Below are 11,156 nucleotides of genomic sequence, written 5' to 3'. Positions count from 1 at the left end.
ACCAAAGGAACATTTCATCCAAAGATTGGCTCGATAAAGGACAGGAATGGTATGGACCTAACAGAAGCAGAAGATATTAAGAAAAGGTGGCAAGAATACACAGAAACTGTACAAAAAAGATCTTCACAACCCAAATATTCACGATGGTATGATCACTCACCTAGAGGCAGACATCCTGGAATGTGAAGTCAAGTGGGCCTTAGAAAGCATCACTACGAAACAAAGCTAGTGGAAGTCATGGAATTCCAGTTGAGCTATTCCAAATCCTGAAAGATGATGCTGTGAAAGTGCTGCACTCAATATGCCAGCACATTTGGACAACTCAGCAGTGGCCACAGCACTGGAAAAGGGCAGTTTTCATTCCAATCCCAAAGAAAGGCAATGCCAAAGAATGCCCAAACTACCACACAATTGGACTCATGTCACACGCTAGTAAAGTAATGCTCAAAATCTCCAAGCCAAGCTTCAGCAATATGTGAACTGTGAACTTCCTGATGTTCAAGCTAGTTTTAGAAAAGGCAGAGGAACCAGAGATCAAATTGCCAACATCCGCTGGATCATGGAAAAAGCAAGAGAGTTCCAGAAAAGCATCTATTTCTGCTTTATTGACTATGCCAAAGCCTTTGACTGTGTGGATCACAGTCAACTGTGGAAAATTCTGAAAGAGATGGGAATACCAGACCACCTGATCTGCCTCTTGAAAAATTTGTATGCAGGTCAGGAAGCAACAGTTAGAACTGGACATGGAACAACAGACTGGTTCCAAATAGGAAAAGGAGTTCGTCAAGTCTGTGTATTGTCACCCTGTTTATTTAACTTACATGCAGAGTACATCATGAGAAACGCTAGACTGGAAGAAACACAAGCTGGAATCAAGAGTGCTGGGAGAAATATCAATAACCTCAGATATGCAGTTGATACCACCCTTATGGCAGAAAGGGAAGAGGAACTCAAAAGCCTCTTGATGAAAGTGAAAGTGGAGAGTGAAAAAGTTGGCTTAAAGCTCAACATCAGAAAAGTGAAGATCATGGCATCCAGTCCCACCACTTCATGGGAAATAGATGGGGAAACAGTGGAAACAGTGTCAGGCTTTATTTTTCTGGGCTCCAAAATCACTACAGATGGTGACTGTAGCCATGAAATTAAAAGACGCTTACTCCTTGGGAGGAAAGTTATGACCAACCTAGATAGCATATTGAAAAGCAGAGACATTACTTTGCCAACAAAGGTTCGTCTAGTCAAGGCTATGGTTTTTCCTGTGGTCATGTATGGATGTGAGAGTTGGACTCTGAAGAAGGCTGAGCGCCAAAGAATTGATGCTTTTGAACTGTGGTGTTTGGAGAAGACTCTTGAGAGTCCCTTGGACTGCAAGGAGATCCAACCAGTCCATTCTGAAGGAGATCAGCCCTGGGATTTCTTTGGAAGGAATGATGCTAAAGCTGAAACTCCAGTACTTTGGCCACCTCATGCAAAGAGTTGGCTCATTGGAAAAGACTCTGATGCTGGAGGGATTGGGGGCAGGATGAGAAGGGGACGACAGAGGATGAGATGGCTGGATGACATCACTGACTCGATGGACGTGAGTCTGAGTGGACTCCGGGAGTTGGTGATGGACAGGGAAGCCTGGCGTGCTGTGATTCATGGGGTCACAAAGAGTCAGACACGACTGATCAACTGATCTGATCTGATAGGAATATCTCAAAAATTATAGTTAAGTTACTAGCTTTTCCACTACATAAATGGAATTATACTGTATACGGTATTTTTGTCTCTCATCCTTCAGTTGACACTATGTAGCTTTGGTCTATCCACTAGTGAAGTTTAGTATGTCATTGTGTGACTATACAGCACTTCATTTCTCTCCTTGTTGTACTGTTGGTTGACCTCAAAGTTGTTTCCTTTGTGGAGCTGTTAGGAACACTAGGACGTTTTCCTCATGTCTGTTAGTGCACATGTTCACACATTTCTCTAGGCGATGTTCCCGAAGTATCTCACTTCTACTTTTACAGATGATGCCAAACTGTTTTCCCAAAGTACTGGCAACAATTCCAGACTCCTCCCAGAGGTGTTGTGTATTTGCTGCTTGTCCTGTGTCTTAATTAAATTAGTTTGTCATTTCCAGACTTTTGAAGGCTGTACCCATCAGGTTTGCATTTTGAATACTCTTTATTTAATGTTAGTGACTTTCAGAAGTTCTAAAAATAACTTTGTTGGCCATATGAAGGCATTTTCTTTGTAAAGTGACTGTTGTCCAGTTTTCTATTCACTGTGCTGTTTATGACAGACTTTATGAGTTATTTACATATTTTGGATACTGATTTTTAATAACAGTTAACCTAACCCATGGCAGCTAAGATTTTCTCCTGTGTTTTCCTCTAGAAATTGTAGAGTCTTGGATCTTAAGTTGTAGTCTGTGATACAATTTGAGTTAATATTTATATGGTGTTAGGTAAAGGCCAAGCTTCAATTATTCTTGTATCAGTATCCAACAGTTTGAGTACCATTTAGTGACAAGGTTATTTTTCATCTGTTGAATTACCGAGACACCCTTGTTGAAAATCAGTTGACCATGTATGGTGTGGATCTATGTTTGGATGTTCTATTATTGCATTGATCTCTGTGTCTTTTCTTATGGGATAGCATCCTGTCTTAATTAGTGCAGCTCTATAATGCAATCCTCCAATTCATTCAGCAATTTTGATTTATCTTTAATTTATAGTTGAGAATTGCATAGATATAAAATTTGAGACCATTAGGCCATCAGCATAGTATGGCTGTCAAACTATGAATAAATAATGAAAATCATTACTAAATCTTTGGATCCCAACCTCTCTGACCCCATTTGGAGGCAGTGTCTCCTTGATCACTGTCCTTTCTGTGTTTAATTTCCTCTGCCTTAGCACTTGCCCTCACCTCTCATGATACAATGTATCCCAGATACACTCAAAGCTCACTCATTTCATCACTCAGGTCATTGCCCAAAAAGCCACTTTGGAAGGGCTTTTCTCCAAATTTTCTCTAACATATACACACGCAGAACCATTATTTGTCTTCTGCGTATGTTTGTGTGTGTGTGTGTGTAAAATGCCCCCAAGAATTTAGATGGACAAGGACACTGGTAACCATTATCATGTCCCTAGCATATAAGTGATGCCCTGGCGTGTATCAATAACTAGGAAACATTTGTGTATATATTAATTTCTATGAGTACACTGAGTTGAATACATTCTTTCCTAATTTTCTCAGGTAAGGAAACTGAGGCTGAGAGAATTCAGTTCTTTTAAGGGTCCTACAAGGAAGAGAGATAGACACGTTTGAAACCAGTGAAAGAATTCCTTGATGGATCCAATCCAAAGACATTTCAGGCAAAGCTGACCTCAATGAAGAAAAAGTCTAACTCTGAAAATCCAATGGGAATGAAAAGGAACACTGAGAAGAATACCTGTAGTTGACAGGAGACATTAAAAACACAAAGTGCAAAAGAAAAACATAGAAGAAATGTGGACTCAATTATGACACAGGCTTTATTGGAGAAGCAAAAATAGACACACTAATTACACATGGGGTGGAGATCACAACATGGATTACAGACGGGCACATGGCAAAGAGCGATCCGGCGATGATCCTGCTGCTCTTTATCCAACAAGGAGTTGTCAGCTTCAGGAAGCAAGCCTTTTCTCTGTCAGCTGTCGGTCGAGGAGGGAGGTTGAGGAAAATGCAGTCCGTCACCATGGCTGAAGGGAGGACAACGGGAGAGCCTGGATCTTGTTGTTTCTTGGTCCAGATGAAATCTGGTGCTGTTACTTCCACTTGGGTGGACACTTCTGCTCGCATGGTGGGCATGGTGGCCTAGGAGGGCATTTCTGCTGGCTCACTGGAGGTGGGCATGGATGAGGTGGGCAAGGCTCATGGCACTTGGGTGGGCACACTTTTGGAGGTGGATGGCAGGGCTCCTTGCACTGATGGTGATGCTGATGCTGATGTGGATGCGGATGTGGATGAGGATGCGGATGCGGATGGTGAGACATCCTTCCTGGGTCTCAAGGAATCTGAAATACAAAACCAGACAGCATTGTTCATAACAGAAAGTCCTATTCTTCCATTAATAGGGAGCCCTCTTCTACCACTTTCCAAAGAAAAAATTACTTACACAAGTGCTGTGTGAATACAAACACACTCTGAAGAAGAATAATCAGGATGTGAAACTTTTAGCCAATCTCAAAACACATCTCTACTAATTTCTCCCTTGAGGTCCTGGTTGCTGGTCTAACTGACTTGACTGTTGGCTTCCAGGAAAAATGCAAAGGCCCATCAGCGCTCAGTGGGACTGCAGGCTGAGAAGGCTTCATTTGCAATGAATGCAGGGTGCACTGAAACACGGCATCTCATCTCCCTGACTCTCCCTAGGTTAAGATTGTGCCGCTGACTCCATTCTTCTCGACACATTTAAGAGCATAAAGACGTCAAGAAGAAGTACTGAAAACTACCCCTAAATTCTTATTACCTTCTTATTCCCATAGAGAGCACTAATTTGTTAAAATACAGGCACTTCTACCCTAAGACTATACCCTACCACACGAGTGCTAAAAACCTCTAAAACTGTACTCACCAGAGGCTCCAAAGAAGACCTATGACTGAGTAGCACACAGATAGCAGCACGGTGGTAGAGACTCCTTTTATAAGGACCAGGCAGCTCCACCCAGAGGGAATATCCCAGATCTGGCATGATGCACTTGTTTCCCACCCCAAATACCATGTGCTTGCAATCTCAAAAACAAATTGTCACACTCACGCTGATATCACAAAGCTCCATTGCCATGGACTTCCTCACCCTTCACTGAGGCAGTGCAGAGTGAGTCACTCAATACATTGTCTCAAAGCCCCAGTGCCAGTAGCATGCACCAGTTAGGAAATATGAGGAATTCCTTGACAATGGTACTGCTCCTCCATGGTTAAGATTGTGCTTGCCACATTCCCCAGCTCCCTACGCATCTGGTATGGAAAACTTACTACCCCATTCCATTTCAGCTTCAGCACCCAGCTTTGTCTCCCTCAATGGTCATGACTAGGGTTTACTGAATGCACATATCATAACCCCCACCCACAGTTTTTCTAAATTCCTCTTATACCACGTTCTACTTACCTCTGGGCTTTTCTTGACAATTAAATGACTTAACCATGGCCACAAAGTCTATCATGATTTTCCAGTATGAACAGTCTCATTTCAGTTGTGTTTTCACATGGCTCCAAATGGACTTGAACAGGACAACATGATCCCTCAGGTTTCTCAGCCATAAGCTCATGGAATGGGGTCCCTTCATGAAATTCTACTTTTTCTGCCACATGACCATGAGTCACCCTGGTCTAGTGTTGTTTGATGCTGTTCAGTTGCTCATTCATGTCCGACTCTTTGCGACCCCATGGACTGCAGCACGCCAGACTTCCTTGTCCTTCACTATCCCCCAGAGTTTGCTCAAACTCATGTCCATTGACACCATCAAACCATCTCATCTTCTGTCATCCCCTTCTCCTCCTGCCTTCAATATTTCCCAACATCAACATCTTTTCCAAGGAGTTGGCTCTTCACATCAGTAGGCCAAATATTGCAGCTTCAGCTTCAATATCAGTGTTTCCAATGAATATTCAGAGTTGATTTCCTTTAGGATTGACTGGTTTGCTCTCCTTGGTGTCCAAGGGGCTCTCATGTGTCTTCTCCAGCACCACAGTTCAAAAGCGTCGTTCCTTCAGTGCTCAGCCTTCTTTATGGTCCAACTCTGACATCCATACATGACCACTGGAAAAACCATAACTTTGAGTATAGGGACCTTTGTCAGCAAAGTGATATCTCTGCTTTTTGATACACTGTCTAGGTTTGGTATAGTTTTCTTCCCATGAGCAAGCATCTTTTAATTTCACGACTGCAGTCTCAGTCCTCAGTGATTTTGGAGCTCAAGAAAATAAAGTCTTTCACTGTGTTCATTTTTCCCCCATCTATTTCCCACGAAGTGATGGGATTGAATGCTATGATCTTATGAATGTGGAGTTTGAAGCCAACTCTTTCACTCTCCTCTTTCACTTTCATCAAGAGGATCTTTAGTTCATCTTTGCTTTCTGCCCTAAGGGTGGCATCATCTTCATACTTGAAGTTATTGATATTTCTCTTGCAATCTTGATTCCAACTTGTGCTTCATCCAGTCCAGAATTTTGAAGATGTACTCTACATATAAGTTAAATAAGCGGGCTGACAATATACTGCCTTTACTTACTCCTTTCCCTGTTTTAAACCAGTTCATTTTTCCATGTCTGGTTCTTACTGTTGCTTTTTGGTCTGCTGCTTCTCGGTCTGCTAGAAACCCAAATTCCTCTCATCTCATTATCTTCAAAATTGTCTCAATATCTGGACTGTATCCATTTAAAAGTTTTTCCACTGAATTCAGTTCAGTTGCTGAAATGTTTCCGACTCTTTGTGACCCCATGAATTGCAGTACGCCAGGCCTCCCTGTCTATCACCAACATCCGGAGTTCACCAAACTCATGTGCATTGAGTAGGTGATACCATCCAGACATCTCATCCTCTGTCACCCCTTTTCCTCCCACCCCCAATTCCTCCCAGCATCAGAGTCTTTTCTAATGAATCAACTCTTTGCATGAGTTGGCCAAAGTACTGGAGTTTCAGCTTCAGCATCAGTCCTTCTAATGAACACCCAGGACTGATCTCCTTTAGGATGGACTGGTTGGATCTCCTTGCAGTCCAAGAGACTCTCAAGAGTCTTTTCCAGTGCCACAGTTCAAAAGCCTCGATTCTTTGGTGCTCATCTTTCTTCACAGTCCAACTCTCACATCGATGCATGACTACTCGAAAAACAATAGCCTTCACTAGATGGACCTTTGTTGACAAAGTAATGTCTCTGCTTTTGAATATGCTGTCTAGGTTGGTCATAACTTTCCTTCCAAGGAGTAAGTGTCTTTTAATTTCATGGCCGCACCCACCATCTACAGCGATTTTGGAGCCCCCAAAAGTGAAGTCTGACACTGTTTCCACTGTTTCCCCATCTATTTCCCATGAAGTGATGGGACCAGGTGCCATGATCTTAGTTTTCTGAATGTTGAGCTTTAAGCCAACTCTTTCACTCTCCTCTTTCACTTTAATCAAGGGGCTTTTTAGGTCCTCTTTACTTTCTGCCATAAGGGTGGTGTCATCTGCATATCTGAGGTTATTGATATTTCTCCTGGCAATCTTGATTCCAGCATGTACTTCTTCCAGCCCAGCGTTTCTCATGATGTCCTCTGCATAGAAGTTAAATAAGCAGGGTGACAATATACAGCCTTGACGTACTCTTTTTCCTATTTGGAACCAGTCTGTTGTTCCATGTGCAGTTCTAACTGTTGCTTCCTGAACTGCATACAGGTTTCTCACAAGGCAGGACTGATGCTGAGGCTGAAGCGCCAATAATTTGGCCACTTAATGCGAAGAAGTGACTTATTGAAATATATCTTGATTTCGGGAAAGATTGAAGCAGGAGAAAAGGGAATGATATAAGATGAGACGTTTGGATGTCATCACCGACTCGATGGACATGAGTCTGAGCAAGTTCTGGGAGGTGGTGATGGACAGGAAAGTCTGGGGTACTGCAGTTTCATGGGGTCGCAAAGAGTCAGACATGACTGAATGACTGGACTGAACTGAACTGAACTGATAGCCAAGGTACTCAAGTTTTCCCCTGAAAGGCATAGTAAATATTATGAGCTGAAGTGTTACTGTCGGTCAACAAATTACACTAATAAATTATGAATGGGTTCCATTTCACCCCTATTTTTTTTATTTAAGGAAAAATCCACATGGATTGAATGGCTGAATCAATGATTCATGGAGGTTCATCCCCTGAGTGTACTAAGAATGTCTGGAAACACACTAAGTGTCATTTAAAGTAAATAACCTGATCGAGTCAATTGAATTAACTGTTGTAGGGGAAAGAAGTGCAAGATATTTAGGGAGTATTAGTGGGAAAGCTTCTAAATGCATATAGCCCAGACACTGAGTTCATTTTGAAGATAATGAGAGGAGAGGAATTTGGGTTTCTAGTAGACCACAAATGACTCAGATCATGGGTCTGCAGAGTTCAGATCAGTGCATAAATCTGCAAAAGTAGAGCTTCAGGAAGGGGTCAGAGATTGTGATTTATGGCCTAAGAAACTGAGGGATCACGTTGTCCTGTTCAAGTCCGTGTATGGAGCCATATGAAAGCACATCTGACATGAGACTGCTTGCACTAAAAAATCAAGGTAGATTTTTTGGCCAGGTTTAAGTCACTTAAATGTCAAGAAGCAGTATAGGGTACAAGGTGAGTTTAGAAAAGCTGGAGGTAGGAGTTAAAATACGTGCAGTTAGGAAACTCTGGTCTCTGTCATCAATGGACAAAAAGCCGGGTGCTGACAGATGAAATGGAATGGGGTAGTAAGTTTTAGTACCAATGCTTGGGGAACTGGCAAGAGGGGGAAGCAACATCTCTAACTATGGAAGAATAGCACCATTCTCAAGCATTCCTCATATTTCCTATGGCACATGACACAGGTAGAGGAAGTATGAGACAAAGTCTCAAATGAATCACTCTGTAATTCCTCACTGAAGGGTGAGCAAGTCCATGGACAAGGGAACTGTGTGATATCAGTATGACTGGGGCATTGATTTTTGAGATTGCAAGCACGTGGAATTTGGTTGGGAAAAAAGTGCATCATGCCAGTCCTGGGATGTTCCCCCTGGGTGGGGCTGCCTGGTCCTTATAAAAGGAGTCTCCATCACAGTGCTGTCATTGTCCTGACGGTCATAGGGATCTTTGGAGCCTCTGGTGAGCACAACTCTTAGATCTTTTGGAACTTGGGTGTTGCGATTAATCTGGGAGTAGAAGTGGCTTTAACTGAAGCAATTAGAGCTCTGTACAAGAAAAAGAAGATAATGAGGATTTAGGGGTAAATTTTTGGTATTTGGTCATGTATGCAATCTTAAAAGTGAGGAGAAAATGGAGTCAGAGGCACAGTCTTAACCTGAGAGAGAGTAGGGGGGATGAGATACTGTGCTACAGCACAGCACACATTAGTTCCAAATGCCCCCTTCTCAGCATCCAATCCCATTGAGTGCCTAGTTTGAGCCTTTGCATTTCTCCTCAGAAGCCCACAGTCAGGTCAGCTTGGCTAGCAACCAAGACCTGATGGGAGAAATAAGTAGAGATTTGTTTGGGGATTGGCTACAAGTTTATTATCCAGCTTATTCTTCAGAGTATGTTTGTATTCGTACAACGCCTTGTAGGTAATTTTGTTTTAGAAAGTGGTAGAAGCAAAGGCTAATCAGAAAAGACTGAAGATCTGAGGGTAAGAGTTACTAAAAGAGAAGGGTGAAGTAGCTCTAAAAAAACATAAAGTTTGCATTAGGAATCCACAAGAGTCCTTAGTGACGGGAGGGTTGTTGGTGCAGCTAAATGTTCTACCAATGAGACTCATCGTTATTAAGAAAGTTGTCTGTTTGTATTTCAGATTCCTTGAGACCCAGGAAGCATGTCTCACCACCAGCATCCGCATCCACATCAGCATCAGCATCAGCATCAGCATCACCATCAGTGCAAGGAGCCCTGCCATCCACCTCCAAAAGTGTGCCCACCCAAGTGCCATGAGCCTTGCCCACCTCATCCATGCCCACCTCCACTGAGACAGAAGAAATGCCCTCCTGGGCCACCATGTCCACCATGTGAGCAGAAGTGTCCACCCAAGTGGAAGTAACAGCACTGGATTTCATCTGGACCAAGAAACAAGATCCAGGCTTTTCCATTTCCTCCCTTCAGCCATGGTGACAGACTGCATCTTCCTTAATCTCCCTCCTCAATCGACAGCAGACAGAGGAAAGGCTTGCTGCCTGAAGCTGACACCACGTTGTTGGAAGAAGAGCAGCAGGATCATCGCTTGTACTCTCTGTGCCATGTGCCTGTCTGTATCCACGTTGTGATCCCTACCCCATGAGCAATTAGTGGGTCTATTCCTTTGCTTCTCCAATAAAGCATATTCATAGATCATTATGTATTTTTCTTTCTTTCTTTCTTCTTTTTTTTTTTTTTTGCAAATAGTGTATTTCCTCTCTTCTGTCAGCTACAACTATTCTTCTGAGTGTTCCTTTTCCTTCCCTTTGGATTATCAGAATTAGACTTTTCCATCATTGAGTTCAGCTTTGTCTGAAATATGTCTTTTGCACTGGATCCATCAAAGAATTCCTTCATTGGCTTCTGATTTGTTTCTATCTTTGTCTACCTTGAAGACCCTGAAAAGAACTGAATTCTCTCAGTCTCAGGTTCCTTATTTGTAAAACCAGTAGGCAAGAATCTATTCAGCTCCATGTACTCATAGAAATTAATGTAATCACAAATGTTTCCTCATTATTAACACATGCTGGGCAGTCTCTTATGTGCTAGGGACATGAGGATGCTGCCCAAAGTCCTTTTTCCATCAGACCTCCTGTAGGCATTTTGCACAAACACACACACACACACACACACACGTGCACATACAAGGCAAATAATAGTGATGCAGGGGGAATGTTAGAGACAACTGTGTAGAAAAGCTCTTCCAAAGTGGCTTTTAGGGCAAAGACTTGAGTGAAGAGATGAGTGAGCCTTGAGTATCTGGGGTACACTGTACCAGTGAGAGATGGCGAGTGCTGAGGCAGGGCAGAGTAACTGCAGGGAGAACAGTCATCAAAGAGGCAATGTCTCCAAATGGGGTTGAAGACATTGGATCTGAAAGATGTATTAGAGATTTTGATAATTCATTCACAGTTTTCTAGCCATACTATGCTGAAGTTCAGAGTCTCAACTTTCTATGTAATTCTCTACTATCACATCTGTTTTCTTTTAACTGAAAGTACATATGATCTTTTAAAGACATTTTTTTTTGAAAATGGTTAAAAGGGCTAAGGAATATATTAATTCTTTGGCAAAAAAATGTATTTCATGAGAGTGACTATATGAAAAGCAGGTCTATTATTAAACATGTTCTCATATTAGAGGGAAGTTGACTCCATTAATTTCCATCACCTTATAGGTAACAAATGCGTAAAGAATTTTACTGTTGTTGTGCTTCCAACACTAAGAAGAAGTGATTTTATTTTTAGGAGG

General features: G+C 42.2%; 2 long non-coding RNA genes across 2 annotated transcripts; one reads left to right on the top strand and one right to left on the bottom strand.

Annotated features, from left to right (window-relative positions):
• Window positions 1-3,506: 3,506 nt before the first annotated feature.
• On the bottom strand, window positions 3,507-5,090 carry LOC112445642 (uncharacterized). Its single transcript, XR_003033729.2, has 2 exons — window positions 4,610-5,090; window positions 3,507-4,049 (listed from the first exon to the last, which is right to left on the bottom strand). It is a non-coding gene; the product is annotated as an uncharacterized lncRNA (long non-coding RNA).
• Window positions 5,091-6,887: 1,797 nt separating this feature from the next.
• LOC112445645 (uncharacterized) lies at window positions 6,888-10,064 on the top strand. Its single transcript, XR_003033732.2, has 2 exons — window positions 6,888-8,846; window positions 9,529-10,064. It is a non-coding gene; the product is annotated as an uncharacterized lncRNA (long non-coding RNA).
• Window positions 10,065-11,156: the final 1,092 nt, after the last annotated feature.

This window comes from Bos taurus, unplaced genomic scaffold (assembly GCF_002263795.3).
Source record: "Bos taurus isolate L1 Dominette 01449 registration number 42190680 breed Hereford unplaced genomic scaffold, ARS-UCD2.0 Leftover_ScbfJmS_2219, whole genome shotgun sequence".
NCBI classification, from domain to species: domain Eukaryota; kingdom Metazoa; phylum Chordata; class Mammalia; order Artiodactyla; family Bovidae; genus Bos; species Bos taurus.
Note: the sequence above shows the minus strand (reverse complement) of the source record. Positions and strands in the feature narration are given on the sequence as shown.